The 18,915-nt window shown below is 38.6% G+C and overlaps 1 protein-coding gene and 1 long non-coding RNA gene across 6 annotated transcripts in view; one reads left to right on the top strand and one right to left on the bottom strand.

Moving 5' to 3' along the window:
- LOC117877209 overlaps window positions 1-14,483 on the bottom strand; it is a 90,562-nt gene extending 76,079 nt beyond the window's left edge. Inside the window, exons 1-2 of the long non-coding RNA XR_004645650.1 lie at window positions 14,041-14,483; window positions 3,179-3,240 (exon numbers count right to left, since the gene is read on the bottom strand). This is a non-coding gene — a long non-coding RNA (uncharacterized LOC117877209). The remainder of the gene's footprint in view (window positions 1-3,178; window positions 3,241-14,040) is intronic.
- SLC38A4 (solute carrier family 38 member 4) overlaps window positions 1-18,915 on the top strand; it is a 60,275-nt gene that overhangs the window by 14,615 nt on the left and 26,745 nt on the right. The window contains exons 2-3 of one of the 5 annotated variants that reach the window (XM_034770041.1): window positions 15,846-15,916; window positions 16,245-16,306. The exons of 1 other annotated variant lie outside the window; for it this stretch is intronic. The gene's annotated coding sequence lies outside the window, so the exon portion shown is untranslated. Of the gene's footprint in view, window positions 1-15,767; window positions 15,917-16,244; window positions 16,307-18,915 lie in introns of those variants that run through there. 3 more of the 5 variants (XM_034770037.1, XM_034770060.1, XM_034770050.1) reach the window with 3 other exon arrangements.

The following is an 18,915-nucleotide window of genomic DNA, read 5'->3' as shown; positions in this document are numbered from 1 at the left end:
AACCTACTGGGGGCGGGGCTTGGCGCTCGGGGGGGGGGTTCTGGCGGCGCGGCGCTCGGGGGGGAGGGGTTCCCCGGCGGTGCGGCGCTTGGCCGGGGGGCGGCGTGGGGGGCGGCGCTGGGGGGGGGTGTTCTGGCAGCGCTCGGCGGGGGGGGCAGGCTCCGGCGGCGCGACGCTCGGCGGGGTGGGGTGGCGCGGCACGTCACTCGGCGGGGGCTGGGGGGGCGGCACTTTTTTTTGCTGCTTGGGGCAGCAAAAAAGTTAGAGCTGGCCCTGATCTTGCTGGGCCACAATGATTTGCTGACTGGTTTGTGTTCCATATGCAGATGTTCAAGACATAAGGCTATAGCCTGTAGCATTTACTCCATTTTTCTGGTTACACAAGCAACTTCCATGCCTTATGGAACTATACCTTTCTCTATGGAATCAAATATTTTTCTTTCTGATCTGTGCTCCAATTCTTGGGAAAATGTATCATTCCTAGGAGCATTTGTTTATGAAAGTGTTTTTACGCTGACAGGTTGTGAGATATTAAACATTAAAAATTATATCATTCTATTTATTATTTTGGATTTTTTTCCACCTTAGTTTTGACATGATTTTAGTTGCTATTGAGAACAGCTTTATCCAGAAACCAGTGATTTATTCTTTTAGGACCAACTTATAATAACCCTACTCATATTGAAACCAATGGAATCACTTGGAGTAAATTTGCTATTGAATGGCTAACCCCTTGAGTAAGTTACTGTTCAGTGTGGAAGGGGCATCATTTGATCCTTAATGTCTGGAAGACCAGCTTTCAAGTAGAGTAAAACATTAGACTCTAACTTTAGCTGCTTATGAGGTATCAGATGCTAAAATCACATCAGAGAGAAAGGGGATGAAGTTTGGAAAGCAAGAGAGTAATCGGCATGGATATTTTAAAATAAGTTGTCTAATGATAACAAAAGCTCTTATATAGCACTTTTCATGATCAAAATCCTGTACAGGCATTAGCTAATACTCACAACACCCCTGTAAAGTAGGAAGTAAGTATCGTTATACATATTTTATATATAAGGATTGGAAAGGTATACTTCATATTCCATTGAAAAGCTTTATAATCAGTAGTGTCCAAAATTTGCTTTTAGTCTTGATGGTTCCTACGATGATGCTCTTTCTTAAAACTATCACTAATAGTCTTGTTTCTCGTTACTCTCGTAACAAACAGTAGAGATGATCCAAGGTTTTCAAAATATTGATGGGGAAAAAAGGAAAGAATTTTTTTTCTACCAACGGTAATAAATAGCAAGTCCTGAACCTTGAACTGGTGCTAAGTTACAGAACATGTTCAGTCTTACAGAGGTACATGCTTTCTGCTTTTTCTTTTTCTTCTTATAATTTTTTAAAGGACAAAAGAAAAGTTGCATATTTCAGAAATGAATGTAAAGTGAATTGCAGAGAAGGAGAGGAGTCATGTGATAAGCTAATAAGAGATAGAAAATTCCACTGAAAGTAAGGGTATATCTATACAGGGATAAAAGACCCACAGCACAGCCAGGACTGGCCTGGGTCAGGTGACTCTAGCTCATGGTACTAAAAGTCGCTGCGTAGACATTTAGGCTCTAGCCTGAGCTCTGGGACCTCCACCCTTGCCGGGTCCCAGAGCTCAGGCTCCAGTCCAACCCTGAATGTCTACATTGTGATTTTTCACAATCAGGAAATGAATGTAGCCCACGAAAGCTTATGCTCTAATAAATTTGTTAGTCTCTAAGGTGCCACAAGTACTCCTGTTCTTTTTGCGGATACAGACTAACACGGTTGCTACTCTGAAACCTTTATTTCACAAGCCCACTATATAGCTTCCCTAGTCTAAGGTAATATTTCATACCGCTTTTAAAACAAATTCATGTGTGATGATCTGACTAATGTAACAATAGCAAGGAGCAAAACTGCTACCCACTGCAGGACCATAAATTTCTTGTGATTTAAGAGAGAAAGAGTAAATATTAGGGCCCAATCATGTGATCTTCAGGCAAAATAGCAGTGTAGCCTGAATAAGAAATTCAGGATTGGGCTCATGGTTTTACTTCGCAGTTTACTGCCTAAGTACATTGATGCAGGCACCAAGATACAAAGCGAAGGAGATAATGATTTTCAGTAGAGTGACACAGAAATGCCTTTTCTCTCTAGTGCTGGATCATTTTCTGTTTTTAGTTTATATTTGAAAACACCATTTCAGGTGTGCAGAGTGGTTTTTTGTTGATGCATTTAGTTGCATTGAACTAGGGCCATGCCCTCTTTCCTTATGCAGCCTCACTGAAGTCAGTGGAGCTACTCATATGCATAAATGCTACTTGCATGACTAAGGGCTTGTAGGATCTGGATATTAGCTTGTAGTTAGGTCTTTATCTAGCAAACAAAGAGAATTAAGAAAAGAAAGACTAATGCTACAGCTCCTGTGAAAGCACATCATGGGTGCTATGTTCTATTTGCATTAACATTGACTTTCATTGTTTCTGGCTTTCAGAGCTGGAATTGCTGCAGAAGACATAAATTTATCCTAAAGAGATGAGGAGTGCTTTGGGTTGTTTAGGATTAACTTCTCCAGCTAATTGGCAGATTGAAAGGTGTCCCATCCTGACATTGGCTGGAGAATGGCTAAAACAGAGCTGAGAAGGGACATGTAAAGTGTGACTGGTTCAGGAGACAGAAACTTTCACCTCTAGGTCACTGCATTGAACCTAGCCCAGAACAGTAATGACTGAAAGTCACTATTACCACCTGGTGGCTGTTCAGTAGCTTATGTGAAATGATTTGATGGCTAGTCCAAGTGCCTACATCATAAAATTCCATGTCATTGTAGACACCTGTTTGCAGTCTCACCTAAACCCAAGGCACAGGGGATCAGACACAAGAACTACATCCTGGGTTCTGGGCATGGCTTGGATTGAGGGGACCACAAAATTCTCCTTACACACCACTTTCTCCTTCCCTCCTAACACATCAATGAATCTACAGTAACAAACTCATTGCCATTAAACCAAAGATTGACAACTAGAGTCCAAATACATTACTACAATTGAAAATAGAAATCTGACTGAACAATACAACCATACCATGCACCTCCACAAGAGCTTGCATGCCTGCCATGTTTTATTTAAATGGGAACATATAATGTAAAAGGTAGTTCACTTACCATGTAGTGCTTCTTGATATAAAAAACAGATTTATCTTCTGAGTCTTCTTGTTTTGTCAACCCTGCTGGAATGGATACAAAAAAAATCTCAATGCAGTGCATCAACATGTTTAAATAGTGCCTTTCAGAAAGGATTCAGGAGCAAATATGTACAGTTGCACTGGGCAACTGCACTTGCAGAGTTCAAGTTAAACAAATATCTATTGCAGGGTATCTCTCGTAATGAGGTTGTTCTCTCACATTTTTTCAAGGGTCATGGTCGTAACCTGTGAATTGTGTTTTTCAGATTTGCGAAATTGCTAATCAACATTTTTACAAAATTACACAATATTATAATGAAAACATAATGTAAAAGCATGTGGTGCAAAAAAATGAGAGTTCATTTACTGCTGAAATTGTTGGATTCCTATTTTACATTTAAACTGTATTTTAATACAGTCAAATTGAAGAAGTAATAACATTTTTATTATATTGAATAAATTATAGCTGGCAGTAAGAAAATAGGCATTTTAAATTAATGAGGACATTTTGCACAGTCAGATGAAATGACAGTTATTAAACAAAAATACTGAGGTAAACAGTTAAACACTCAGTAGAACTACTACTTGCCTGTGTGAAGTCACTCAGATGCAAGAGTGTTTGCAGGATTGAGGCCCTAATGTTTGGTATGATATACTTGCGGTGTTCTCTAGAATGTCGACACAGTTGACTCAGGAACTATGATTACTAATGGGATTTGATAAAAATATACACTAACTACATATTAAAAGTCATGAACTTGTATTTTATTAATACTGACAAAAAGATACTAACAGGTTTTCTCAGTAGGTGCTGTTTCTACCAGTATGAAATTTATTTTTTTTAATAATCAATTTCAGACAGATTAAAAATTCAGACCATTAGGTTCTGCATTTCTTTTCTGTGTTTGTGAATATTTTTCTAACCTTTTTGTCCAGAAAGGCCTTTCAGACTGAAACATCATTAGCATACAGTACACTTCGTGATTTGCAGTAGAGTGCGCCACATCTCAGTGAACTGTGTCTTTATTTGTCCCAGTTTTTAAGTGGCCGGTCTATGTTAAGAACATAGGAACATAAGAACGGCCATAATGGGTCAGACCAATGGTCCATCTATCCCAATATCCTGTCTTTCAAGAGTGGCCAATGCCAGATGCTTCAAAGGGAATGAACAGACCGGAAATTATCAAGTCGTCCAGTCCCAGCATCTGGCAGTCAAATTATGAGGTATGATTAGACCTTGACTGACAACATCTCTCACCTTGAAAAGAGCCTGATAGTTGGGCAATCCTAAATTCTTTAGGCTCCTCTGGAGCATTTTGCGATAAAGGATCACTTTGCCTTGCCTTGCCTTTAGCATTGTTAGTGGGATCAATGGAAGAGAAAATATGTGGTCTGACTGGAAATTCCACTTTCTAGACTGAGCATCCATGCCGCACCAAAATCCCCATGTAAATTGCCTTCCCAACACCCAGTGGATGAAAGCCACCAGCTAAAGACACTGTCACAAGTGTCAGTGGCAATAACCACCCTGGATTTTGTTACTAAAAGAACTATGGCTTGACATGCAAACAAAACTGTAATTTTTAAAACTATGACAAAGAACAAGAACTGAACAGGAACATTTGATAAAGCAAAAGAAAATATCTTTCAAGGTGATAGCCCCAACATCAGAATAAATATGTGCTCCCTCATCACTGCCTATGACAGCTTGTTACATTTTTTAAAAGACCCACCAGTCCGTGTGCACTACCAAAGTTATTCCTAGATTGCAAGAGACTAGAGAGGCCATTGAAGAGAAAAATAATATAGATGGAAAAGCTAAAACATTACAGGTCTAGTTAAGATTATTCCCTAATGGCTAGTGATGTTACTTTTTGGATAAGAAAAGATTTGCACATCTCCAGGAAGTCACAGCATTAACAAAATTCCAAAATCAACTCTCTCTCAAGAGTTCTGGTGAGCAGGGACTTTGTTGTTTTAGGATTAGCGAGAGAATGAAAAACAAATAATGAAGGCCTTTTGATAGCAGTAGGGGCTCTCTAATTAAAAATTTGCTTGTTGTGGACAAAGAATGTAATTGCTTAAATGAACCTGTCTTTAATTAATTAGAAAAGCAATCATCTCAGTCACTCTGCCAAAATATTGCAGTTAAGTTGAAGAATTTTATTGAGTGAATTGATGTCATTGTTTTATATAATGCTGTTATACTGATCATTATTCTTAATATAATTTCCTGAAACTTTAAAACTTTTATGAGACAAGTGATTTTAATGTTAAAACAGGTTGAGACAACTTTGATTATAAAGAACAGTTTGGCTGGATCATGTTTCATTAGGAATTACTGCTACATAATTTTGAATATAATCATGTATAAGATAAAATATGTTATGAATTAAGTGCACTTTAGCAATACATAGATCAGTTTAAACACTTACATTAGCATTTTCTCTAGCTCAGACACAAAGGGATTTGAAAATTGGTTTGATCTATTTATCTAATCCAGATGTAATGAGCTAGATCCTCCAGTCACTAAATCCATGTTATGCTGTAGTGCTCAGCTGGTGGAAAGTGGACTCAAACTGGTCATAAATAGTCAGCAGAGAATTCCCCCAGTGCTGGGAAGTTCCCCACTAGTGCAAAGCGGGAGAAGATAGTAGAGCCAGCTGCTGTGCTGGATACTTCTATCCTCCGGGGGTAAGGTCATTGAGAGAAATTTATGTCAGTGGTGTAAACTAGAGCTGCTTCTGGCTGACACTCCACTGTATCCAAGCAGAGCTCAGATGGGGCAGAGAATCCAATATACAATGCAAATATAGTAAAGTTTTAAAAATTTAAACCATTTGACTTAGTATATTAATCACATGTGCAATAAGTCACTTCTGCAAGTTGAAGTTGAAGCTAGACAAATTTGGGCTGGAAATAAGGCATAAATTGAGAGTAATTAACCACTACAACAATTTAGAAGGTAGATTCTCTATCACTGTCAATTTTTAAATCAAGATTAGATGTTTTTTCTAAAATATATTCTCTAGGGATGATTTTGGGGAAGTTCTATGGCCTGTGTTGTACAGGAGGTCGGACTCACAATGGTCCCTCCTGGCCTTGGAATCTATGATCTATGAAACCTTTTGTATCTGTGACAACGTCAATAGTTAATCATCTGTGACAACGTCAATAGTTAATCATTTTACTACAAAGCCAGACAAACTTTTTGTAGTCATTTTGTAGCAGAGTAATCTGTGGGCATGCGTGTAGTAAAATCCCATCCTTTACCAAATACTGCATAATTTTATAGATGGTTTAGCATCCTTTTACTAAAGTTCTTTGAGATAAAATGGGATGCAACGGTTTTAAGAAGTGATCATTTGAGACTGAGTTTCCACAGTGTGCTTATTTCTATGAAATTTCTTGCGTTAAGAAAAAGTTCTACATTCAGGTTGTTGGTTTAGCACTTGCGGCTCAATCAGCACAGAGCTGCAGCCCATGTGACATCCTCAGGGCGCTAGAGGTAGTATTGGATGCGGCCCACATAAACACATTGTGGGCCACAATGGTAAATAGGTTGAGAACCACTGGTTTAGTGGGAAACAGAAATAGAGTACAGGTTTAATGAAGTGTTTTGAGACCTTTTGATCAAAGGTTCTGTGTAACTGCAGTGTATTTGTAATGTATTAAAATAGGATTTTTATTATTGTTGTTATTTATTTATTTAATATTTATATTGCAGTATCTCCTACAGGACAACCTGGCTGGGGCACCATTGTGATAGTTACTGTACAAACATACAGTACATGAGAGTCCCTGCCTCAAAGAGTTTTAAGGCTCTATAGTATAGAAGGAACGGAGAAACACAGTAGAATAAAATTTGATGTTTTAGGTCTAGGAGTCAGGAAGGAACTTGCCCCCATGTCGAGCCTCCCAGAATTAGGGGAACTACTAGATCTTAAGAGCAAGATTGCTTTCTTCTAAAACATCAGACATTGGCCAATGTCGAGGTAGGTGACTGAAGTTGGTGGATCAATAGTTTGATCAGGAATGGCAAACCTCACAGTACGTTCAGTTTGATCAGAGCAAAAACATGTTTTCACAGGTTAAGAAAAGGAATCTAAAAAACACGTTAGTATACTAAATATGATTTAGAGTCTAAAGAGCTGAGCCAGAATACTCTTTTTAAAGGGAAAAAAATGCACATCCAGGCATAGTCTCCTATGACAATAATAATAATGAGCAATTACAATAATATGAATAATATTTTGTTATAAGCCATATGGTTCTCTGTTATTGCTGTAAAAGCTGATGAAGCATTACATAAATCAACTAACCATGGGGGTTAAGGGATGTTGGATAATACAAATACATGGAACTAACAGGAAAAAATACTCTTTCCAGAGCTGAAATTTTAAAAGTTTAAACAAGAAACATAATAGAATATTTTCACATTAGACTACATTTTAGGGGGTAGTTTTTTTCCCCACTGTATTTTTACAAGACTTTAAATTTTATCATTAATTCTGTTAATTAATAACCAATCTATCTTCAGTATTTATATGGCCCCCATCACCATAGTACCTGAGCACCTCACAATTTTTAATGTATTTATCCTCACAACATCCCTGTGAGGAAGGATTATCCCCATTTTACAGATGGGGAACTGAAGCACAGAGAGGCTAAGTGACTTGTCCAAGATCACACTGGAAGTCTGTAGATAAGCAGGGAATTGAACCTAGATCTCCCAAATCCTTTGTTAGTGCCCTAACCACTGGATTATCCTTCCCAGAGTATAAAGATGAAGAGCCTGAATCTCTTGCACTAAGGCCCCTCTGAACTGCCAAAACAGTGAAAGGAGTTGTACTGTAAATGAGAATCAAGCCCCACTTTCACTTTCATCTCTCTAATTATTAATTTAAGTAAACAAGGAAACCTTGTAAGTTGCCACAATCCATAAGTCTCCCAGGCCATTCTTTTTTTTTTCCTTGTCTTTATTTTAGATTGTAAGCTTCTAAGTCCTTCTGATACAGAGCTGAAGCACTATCATTGTCTATGTACCCAGTCTGCTATCCCTATATTGACTGGGTACATGTCATCTCAGGACACGATGCAGAGATAAAATTTCTAGACACCATTAATGATTGCATCCTGAAGCAGCTACTCCTGGAACTCACAAGGGGAGAGGCAATTCCTAGTTAAGTCCTAAGTGGAGCACAGGCTCTGGTCCAAGAAGTGAATATAGCTGAATCGCTTAGTAGTAGTGACCATATGTCATTAAATATATCATCCTTCTGGGGGGGAGAAGCCCTCCACTGTAGCATTTAACTTCAAAAAGGGGAACTAGACGAAAATGAAGAAGCTAGTTAAATGGAAATTAAAAGGGACAGTCACGAGAATGAAATGCCTGCAAGCCTCATGGAAACTTTTTTAAAAACCATAATGGAGGCTCAAATTAAACATATACCCCCAAATTAAAAAAAATAGAGGATCCAAAAAAATGCTACTATAAAAAGAGGTGGTTAGAGGCAAAAAGGCATCCTTTAAAAATTGGAAGTCAAATTCTACTGAGGAAAATAGAAAGGAACAAACTGGCAAATCAAGTGTAAAAGTATAATTAGGCAGGCCAAAAAAGAATTTGAAGAGTAACTAGGAAAAGACACAAAAACTAACAGCAAAAAAAAAAAAAAGATCTAAATACATCAGAGAAAGGAAACCGTCAGTGAGGCCACTGGATGACTGAGGTACTAAAAGAGAACTCAGGGAAGACAAGACTGTTGCAGAGAAGCTAATGAATTCTTTGCATCCGTCTTCACTTCAGAGGAGATTCCCACAACTGAGCCATTCTTTTTAGGTGACAAATCTGAGGAACTGTCCTACAATAAGTTGTTGATAGAGGAGGTTTTGGAACAAATTGATAAATTAAACAGTAATATGTCACCAAGACCAGATTGAATTCATCCAAGAGTTCTGAAGGAACTGAGATAAGAAATTGCTGAACTACTGACTGTGGTATGTAACCTATCACTTAAATCAGCCTCTGTAGCTATTCTCCAGTCATCTGGTAATGTAACTCCAATTTTTAAAAAAGGCTCCAAAGGTGATCCTGGCAATTACAGGCCAGTAAGCCTAACTTCAGTACCAGGCAAATTGATTGAAACTATAGTAAATAACAGAATTATCAGATACCCAGATGAATATGATTTGTTGGGGAAGAGACAACAGCTTTTGTAAAGGGAAATCATGACTCACAAATCTATTTAATTTTTTGAAGGGTTCAACAAACGTGGACAAGGGTGATCCAGTAGATACAGTGTACTTGGACTTTCAGAAAGCCTTTGACAAGGTCCCTCACCTCTTGAGCAAAGTAAGGGATAAGATCCTCTCATGGGATAAGATCCTCTCATGGATCAGTAACTAGTTAAAAGATGGCGGGAGACGAAGGGTAGGAATAAATGGTCAGTTTTCAGAATGGAGAGGTAAATAGTGGTCTCCCCCCAAGGGTCTGTACTGGAACCAGTTCTGTTCAATTTATTCATAAATGATCTGAAAAAAGGGGTAAACAGTGAGGTGGCAAAATTTGCAGAGATACAAAATTGCTCAAGATAGTAAGTCCAAAGCAGACTGCAAAGAGTTACAAAGGGATCTCACAAAACTGGGTGACTGGGCAACAAAATGGCAGATAAAATTCAATGTTGATAAATGCAAAGTAATGCACATTGGAAGACATGATCCCAACTATATATACAAAATGAATGGGTCTACATTAGCTGTTGCCTAGTTTATAGTTCTCTGAAAACATCCACTCACTGTGCAGCAGTAATAAAAAGAATTAACAAAATGTTAGGAATCATTAGAAAAGGGATAGATAATAAGACAGTAAATATCATAATGCCACTATATAACACCATGATACGCCAACACCTTGAATGCTGCCTGAAGTTCTGGTCATCCTGGCTCAAAAAAGATATATTAAAATTGGAAAAGGCACAGAGAAGGGCAACAAAAATAATTAGGGGTATGAAACAGCTTCCATATGAGGAGAGATTAAAAAGCCTGGAGCCATTCAGTTTAGAAACGAGACAACAGAGGGAGGAGAGGGGGATATGGTAGAGGTCTATAAATTCATGAATGGTGTGGAGAAAGCAAATAAGGAAGCATTATTTACCCATTCATATAACACAAGAAATAGGGGGCACTCAAAATTAATAGTCAGCAGGTTTAAAACAAAAGAAAGTACTTCTTCATGCAAGGCACAGTCAGCCTATGGAACTGGTTGCCAGAGGATGCTGTGAAGACCAACATTATAATTGGGTTCAAGAAAGAATTAGATAAGTTCATGGAGGATAGGTCCATCAATGGCGATTGGCCAAGATGGTCAGGGATGCAATCCCATACTCTGGGTGTCCCTAAGCCTCTGACTGCCAGATGCTGGGACTAGAAGACAGGGGGATAGATCACTCAATAATCACCCTGTTCTGTTCATTCCCTTTGAAGCAACCGGCATTGGCTGCTGTCGGAAGACAAGATACTGGGTTAGAGGGACCACTGGTGTTCCCCAGTATGACCATTCTTATCATTGATTGATTTAGATCTCATCTTATCTGATTTATTTGAAAGTGTCATTATTCTCCTAAATAGAAAAAGTAGATCAGTGTCTTCAAGAATGGTCAGACTAATAGTTATCTGTTTTAGTAAATTGCAAAAAATTATCTGATTCACAGTAGGATTAAAAAACAAACAGAAAAGGCCAGTTTGTGGATGGCCTGAACATACATGGGATAGAGGATGACATGCAGGCATAACTGCAGTCCTTGCATTCAGAGAGGCACAAGCACTGCTCAGTGTAATAGTCTGCCGCAAAATTAGCCCTTATAAATTGGGTGGGTGAGGTTCTGTGGCCTGCAATGTGCAGGAGGTCAGACTAGATGATTATGATGATCCCTTATGACATTAAAGTCTGGTGAGTCTATGACGGAAGAGAAAATATTCAGCTATGATTTTGTCACTTCTCTACCAGCCAGCAGACTTTGCCCCACCTGGATAGGAATGCAAGCTGCACCCTTTCGAAAGGCATAGTAGCAATTTCCCTTCTGCTCCCAAAGACACTGGGCTTGTGTAACCCACACACCTCCTGGGTGTGGTGTTCTGTCCCCTCTAGTGGCACCGAGACCATTTAGAGCAGGGGTGGGCAAACTTTTTGGCCTGAGGGCCACATCTGGATATGGATGTATGTCAGGCCATTAATGCTCACAAAATTGGGAGTTAGGGTGTGGGCGGGGGTGCGGGCTCTGGGTTGGGGCCAGAAATGAGGTTCCTGGCCAATGGGAGCTATGGGGGTGGTGCTTGGGGCGGGGGCAGCGTGCAGAGCCCCCTGGCTGCCCCTACACGTAGGAGCCGGAGTGGGGACATGCCGCTGTTTCCAGGAGCTGCACAGAGCCTCAGCATGCACAGAGCAGGGTAAGCCCTGGACCCCACTCCCCGGTGGCAGCTCAAGGGCCGGATTAAAACATCTGAAGGGCTGGATGTGGACCGTGGGCCATAGTTTGCCCACCCCTGATTTAGAGAGAGAGAAAGCAGTTAAGTTGAGTCTGCTCTACAGCCTTAGCTAACAGCAAATTGACTTTTAGCTCATGGGTAGAGGCTCATACATGAAGCTCCAGAGGTCCCAGGTTCGATCCCACCCACTGATGACCAGGCTCCGTCAGCGTTACACTTGCATGAGACACAATGCCCCAAAATGCTCCTGCAGAGTTACTGGGCCTGTACACCACTCACTACCAAGGACACTGATTAAAAGCCACCATTTAGCCCAAAATGTCATTACAAAAAAATTCATTTATCTAATAGTCCTTTCCCTTCAGCTGCTGAAATCATTACTTCAAGTTAGCTTTCAGCCATAACTATTGCATGAGTTTGGGAAAGAGGTTAAGGGGGAAAATTAGGTGTTTGTTCTCTTGTTATAACAAAAGGGAGCTCTCTGGAACAAATACATGATGTAGTGTGAAGTGATTTGGTGAATGGGGAGCAAGAGCATCAGTTCAAAGTAGACAGATGTAAAAGGCCTGTAATATCTGCAAGTAACTATCATGTCATGGCTATAGGGTAATTTGGGGTTCCCTACACATCATATCCCAGTATTTCTGTAATTATTTTATTTACATACCTTTGTAAATAAAATAATTACAGAAATACTGGGCTACGACCAATTACTACCCAGCTACGCTACTTGTTGATTGTTCTCATACCTTACAGCTATGTAAGGTATTTTTTGTAGAACAGGCACTGCTTTCTTTCTTTCTTTTTTTTTTTTTTTTTTTAAAGCATCTAACACATCATGGGCACTTATAGAATACAAATAATAGCCAGAAGCTTGCAATGAGAATCCCCTGGGTGGACCCCCTGCATCTGTGCAGTTCTCAGTGCAGGATCAGGGCCAATAATAATCATCCTAACAATGTAGGATGTTCTTGAGTGTGTTGGGAAAAGAATATATTTTTGTAACAAGTTATCTGAAAAATTGGCTTCACTGAAGTAGTGGAACAACAAGAAGCCCTGAGGTGAAAGCCTAGAGAGTACATTTATGTCCGTTACTGGAAGCATTCAAACAAGAACATGTTTTGCATTCAGTCACAATTTATTTTCTGAATATTCTTTTAAATATTTTGCATTTATTAATGTATGTCCCCACTATCTGCTTTTAACTTCTGCTTGAACAATCTAGCAACAATAATCATAATTGGTGACATCATGGTTCATTACAATGCAGAGATACTGTAATGTCATAAACAAATATTGTAGGCCATCTATATCTCCACTTAAAATGGAAAGCTAACTGCCAAAGGTCTATTGGCAAACACATTAATATATATGAAATATAACTATAATAACACAATTCAGAAATTAGTACTGAATATGAGGAACCAGCTTTCTTAAGTAAAGGTGAATCACCCAAGTTTTATATTATCTGTTGTAGACATTCCTCAATGAACTTTGGAATATTCCTGGATATTTCTTCTTTCAACATTTGTTTTGTGAGACCTGTTATAAAGGGACTGGTGTAAATGTGGAGATGAAAAGACTAATATTCTACAGTAGACTCTGAATTCCACCAAAGTCTCTCACTTTTTTGATGTGAGAAATGCAATGTTGCTGCTTCCCTCAGAATATTTGGAGGTCATTCTGCTACAGAAAAGCTAGTGAACCTTGTCAAGTATTCTTGACTTTGTTCAGCAAAATTGTAAATATTAACGGATTCATTTAAAAAAGTATATTTCCCTCTCACTGTGTGGGTCGTTATGTATATAACTATATAGACCAAGATCAGAAGATCTGTTGTGTCCTGTGATTCTTTCTCAGGCAAAACTCCCACTGAAATCAATGGACTATTGAATTCCTCAATAAGGAATACAGGATTTGGCCCTTTCTTTGTATATTTTTTGACATAAAGTATAGAATGGGATTTATCTAGGACTGAAACAATCTCTAGAGAGAATGTATTCTAATCCTTTTTAAATGCGGATTGGGGTGTGTGAGCGAGAGAGATCCTTTTATTACATCTGTACTAATATTCAGACAGGCTTATAGTGCACTAATGAACAGGGCCAATTATTATACAAAATTAAAATTTGCTTTTTCTTTAAAGTTTTATTTTGGTCATTTGTGTGATGACAATTGTTAGAAAGCGGTGGCCCAATTCTGTGGTCCAGGACATCAGGGTTGTATGCAATGTTGTTGTAGCTGTGTTTGTTCCAGGATATTAGAGAGACAAACCTGAAGAAGAGCTCAGTGTAAGCCCAAAAGCTTGTCTCTCCTACCAACAGAAGTTGGTCCAATAAAGGGTATTACCTCACCCACCTTGTCTCATCTTTTCAGGAGTAGGTCCGGGAGTTGGTCCTGGAGTTAAGTGACCAGATGCTGTCCTAGGGGCTCCATCCAATGGCAATGCACCCATTAATAAAGGCAGGCTAGCATCACTATGATTGTGGGAGAAAGAAAAGAAAGTCACTCTTTTGAGTCCTCCTAACTTGGCTGTAAATAGAAGGTCATGGCAGATTACTAAATGGTAGAACTCATGTTCTTGGTATTTAAAGAATAAATGAAAGCTAATCTTGATATATGTGTTTTTTCAGTTAGGTCAAAAAATAATTAAAAGTAATTTTTACAGCTGCGCCTGAGTTGATACTACATTTATCGCTGAATTCCCCTGCAGGTTTTTGTGGTTTGTGATCACATTTTCACTTGTTTAAAGAAATGTTTTTCTCTCCCCTGTTGCTGCACAAAACACCATACAAACAATAGGGGGAAATGGTGAAACTGACTACATCCAGTTTACAAAGTAAACAAACTGAAAATCAATACGTTTTTCCTCTAATCTCTTTCAGTTACAGTAATATTAAGGTTTACTTATAACAATAGGAGTTACAACATTTTGGGGTAGAATTGTGATTTTTAAGTTGACTGTGGCCTATTTAAATTTTTTAATGACACAAGCTCTTTTGGACAGGTTTTCAATAATGTTTTTTATTTGTATGAATTAGCTCTCCCCCATTAAAAAATGACTAATTGTGTGAGTGAGTGTATGTGTATTTACAAAGCCAATTTTAATTGAGTGTAATCCTTTGCATAAAATTAAAATAACAAAAAACCATCCTAAGTTGCATCTTCTCTAATATGTAATTAGTGTTTTAATCACTATGCCCATATAGCATCAGAGAGTCTTGTGGCACCTTTAAGACTAACAGATGTATTGGAGCATAAGCTTTTGCGGGTGAAGTGGGCATTCACCCACGAAAGCTTATGCTCCAATATATCTGTTAGTCTTAAAGGTGCCACAGGACTCTCTGTTGCTTTTTATAGATGCAGACTAACACGGCTACCCCTCTGATACTATGCCCATATAGTTTATTAAGAATTATTATTATTATTATTATTATTTCCTAAACTATGTAATTGATATATTGAAAAGTAGCTTCTCCCCAAGTACGTGTTTCAAATAAATAATATTTAACACTTCCCATATATAGTGCACTACATATATTAGAATGAATCCTTGCAACAGCCCCATGAGGTAAATAATTATAGTAAATAGTCACCATTTTCCAGATGGGGAAACTACCACAAACACACGCCAAACAATATGTCAAAGACCACACCCCATGGCCCCAATCCTGCCTAGGTAGAACTCAATTAAGGATCTGGACCTAATTCAGTGGTAGACTGGGAATGAGAACACAGAAGCCCTGGCGACAGGTAAACCATACTGTCACTCACTTTCATAACTAAATTGTGTTACTGTAACTTTGATGCTAATGAAAAATTAGCTTACAAATATTGTATCTCTTCCCTGAACATCGAGATTAGCAAACTAAGATAGCAACTAATCTACATCATCCTGACTATGACATAAGTCTAGGTAAAACTTTCTGTAGATATGCATTTTGTTAGAACGCCAAGCTCAAAGAGCAAATACCTCTGATGACTGTTGTTTGCACCAGTAAATTGATTTACCTTTTTTTTTTTTTAAAGAGCTGACGCAAGTTTGACAAAGGGAGGTGTTGGGGTATCGTTGTTGCTGATTGGTTCATCCGATACACTCCCATTTGTCTTTAAATGATTGTCCAGCTGCACAAGGTCTCATATGAGCCAACTTTCTATTACAGGTGCAAGTTAAGATATTACTTGCTTAGAAAGCAAGCAAGCAAGCAAGCAAGATTACGTGTTTGATTTGGAGGTAAACCTAAAAATGTAACTTTACAATGTCTATTCATTTTATTTTATACTTCTTCCACTTAACACATTTTAAACTGAAGAATTTGAGAAATAACTTTGTACAAATGTAATTCATTTGTAAATTTAAATGAAGTGTGAAGAACTGGCAGTTAAGATTTGCTATACTGTAGTTGTAATTGGCATTAGCAGGTGTATTTGTTTTTACATCAGGCATGAAATTCAGTCCCCTTTTTTTGGACAGAAAATCAAAATCTAAGAAAGAAATGAAATAGCAGGAGGTTTCTAAAGTTGACCAGATAATTAGGAATGATATGCTTGTGTTCTTTTAGGGCCTCTGGTTAACTACTGAGAATTTTTATCAAGACTCTTGGTTTACCTAGATAACATCCAAGTAAGTAAATGAATATGAAACTAAATTGTTCATTTTAATTGTGTGTTTACTTTAAGGTAGCAATTATGGTACTTTTAGTCTTCAAATTGCTTTAGAAACAACATTAATTCTTTAAAAGCCTTCCCATTGAGACTAAGAGTCAGGAAAATCTACTGATTCATATACAGTGATAGGACATAAAAATACCAGCCATTGCAAACTGCTTGAAAATGCAACTGTTAGGCAGATAAGGCAAGGTCACAGATAAACCTAATTGATAAACCTCCACTTATTCAGAATCCTAGATGCGGCGCAGAAAGTAAATCAAAATTGCTATGAAATAAAATGGAAAAACAAGTTTATGTTTTTCTTAATTGTTTCATTACATATTAAAAAGCAGTTATTTGAACACATTTTCTGAGTACCTTTTACAAAATTATGTTCTATTCTAGCAGATGAACATAACCCTAGGTTTTGAGAGAAATATTGCTTTAGAGGGGTAATACTTTTTGCATCCAATATTTTCATTTTAATGTAATATCTTAAAAGAAAAAATCATCCTTTTGTTTCTGTCTGCCTTCTTGTTCCACAAGAAGCAGCAAAAGCCTAGGCATGTTATAGCTGAATTTAAGGAACATAGTTAAGCTAGTAGACTTTTCTGACATGTATACCTAAGGGAAAAAATAGTAGTGGTCTAAAATAGAAAAGGGAGCTGGTGTATAATATTGCCGTTTAGCATAGCATTCGCAGTTCTTCCCTTTTTTTATGTTTGGGCCTTTAGAAGTGCTTTGTGGGGAAAAGACATTGTTTCCAAACATTGTAACTTGTACTAATTAGGGTAGCAATAGCAATACCCAGTGCTGGCTGGCAGCTGAGCATGTGAAATCTGTATTACATCTTTGCTATATAGGCCAGCTATTGGAAGATTGGAATTTTATGTGAACAGTGTATTTTATGTGAATAGATTCTTTTGAAGGTGAAGTACATCGGAGATTTTGAACATGCAGGATTTTTTTTCACCCTAGATACAAGTTAAAAATAGGTTTGCCTGTAGTTACTTGTCTGCGGTGATCATATTTCAGAAGTTTGCACAATAAATAACTGATTCCACAAAGATTTGGGTAAGATTAACTAATATTTCAGTGCATTCACTGCCTTGCATAAAACATGCCTGGGAAATATTTATAAATTTCTGAAAAAAATTGAGCTTCCAATTATGTGAATAAATAACAGACCCTGATTCTGCAAATACTTATGCAAGTATCAAAGTTTACTTACATGAGTAGTCCCAGTGATTTCAACAACATTTCTCATATGTGTAAAGTTACATATGCATATTTGCAGGACTGGGACCTAAGGATTGGATGTAAAAAGTCTGTAATCTGCAAAATACATGATAGCAAAATCCAAACAAAATATATATACATATTAATTAGGAGTCTTTTTTATTAAATAAAAATGTATACAATTTCAGAAAGGAAAGGTGGGTGAGGTAATATCTTTTATTAGACCAACTTCTGTTGGGGAAAGAGACAAGTTGTCGAGCAACACAAAACTCTTCTTCAGCTCTGTACAGCTCTAAATCTTGTCTCTTCCATCAACAGAAGCTGCTCCAATAAAAGATATTACCTTACCCCCCTTGTCTCTCTCCTATCCTGGGACCAACACAGCTACAACAGTACTGCAAACTACAATTTAAGATTTCATTAGGTATGAGAAGTGTTCAGAGTAAGGAACACTATCCTGACAGACTGACCGATTACAATTTCTCAAAATAAATCATCATGGAATTGAGGTGCAGCTACGTGCGAGTCTTCAGCTATGCCCTGATCCTGCAAGCCCTTAAGCATGAGAGTAGCTTTGGGCATGTGCATATTCCCATGGAGTCTGGAACTACTCACATACAGGGCCGTCCTTACGCAGCTGCGTAGGGTACCAGGAAATTTGGGTCACCACATTTCCTGGTGCTCTGCACAGTTGTGTGCTGCTCCAGCCCCTGCCCAGCCCTGCCCCCACTCCCCTGAGCTCTGCAGCAGGGCCGGGGCGCTGCACTCACCAGCGGCAGGAGTGCAGAAATCCAGCCCCAGCCGCGCCACTGGTGAGTGCTGGGGGGTGGTTCTCCCTGCCCCCCCAAGCCAGCCACCCCCCCTGGAGGCCTGGGCCCAACGCACACCCTCCACGGGGGGGGAGGGGCTGCGTAGGGCCCCAGAATAACTAGGGACAGCCCTGCTCACATGACCAATGTTGCTCATGTGTGTGCAAGAGTTTGCAAGACCAGTGACCTGGAGAGAAGGATTTCAACAAATTAAGATCCCAATTCTCTAAACACTGATGAAGATCAAGGGAAGTACTTGTGGTAATAAGCACTACATTCATTAGTAAGTGTTTACAGGATTGGGACCTAAAATTAATGATGATTCAATACCAAGCGCCTGATCCTGAAAACAGTTCCACACATGAGTAATTGTATAGTCCTTTGAAACAAGAAGTAAAATGACTCACTTAAGTAGGTGTTTGAAGGATCAGCCTTTAAAATAGTACCTACGCCCTAATACATATTTTTCTGTCATATTCTTTTTTCCTTTCCAAGTATAGTACAGACTGTGCAGTACAGAATTTCTCTTACCCTA

This window comes from Trachemys scripta, chromosome 1 (assembly GCF_013100865.1).
Source record: "Trachemys scripta elegans isolate TJP31775 chromosome 1, CAS_Tse_1.0, whole genome shotgun sequence".
Classification (NCBI taxonomy): Eukaryota; Metazoa; Chordata; order Testudines; family Emydidae; genus Trachemys; species Trachemys scripta.
This window is presented reverse-complemented; position numbering and strand designations above follow the sequence as displayed.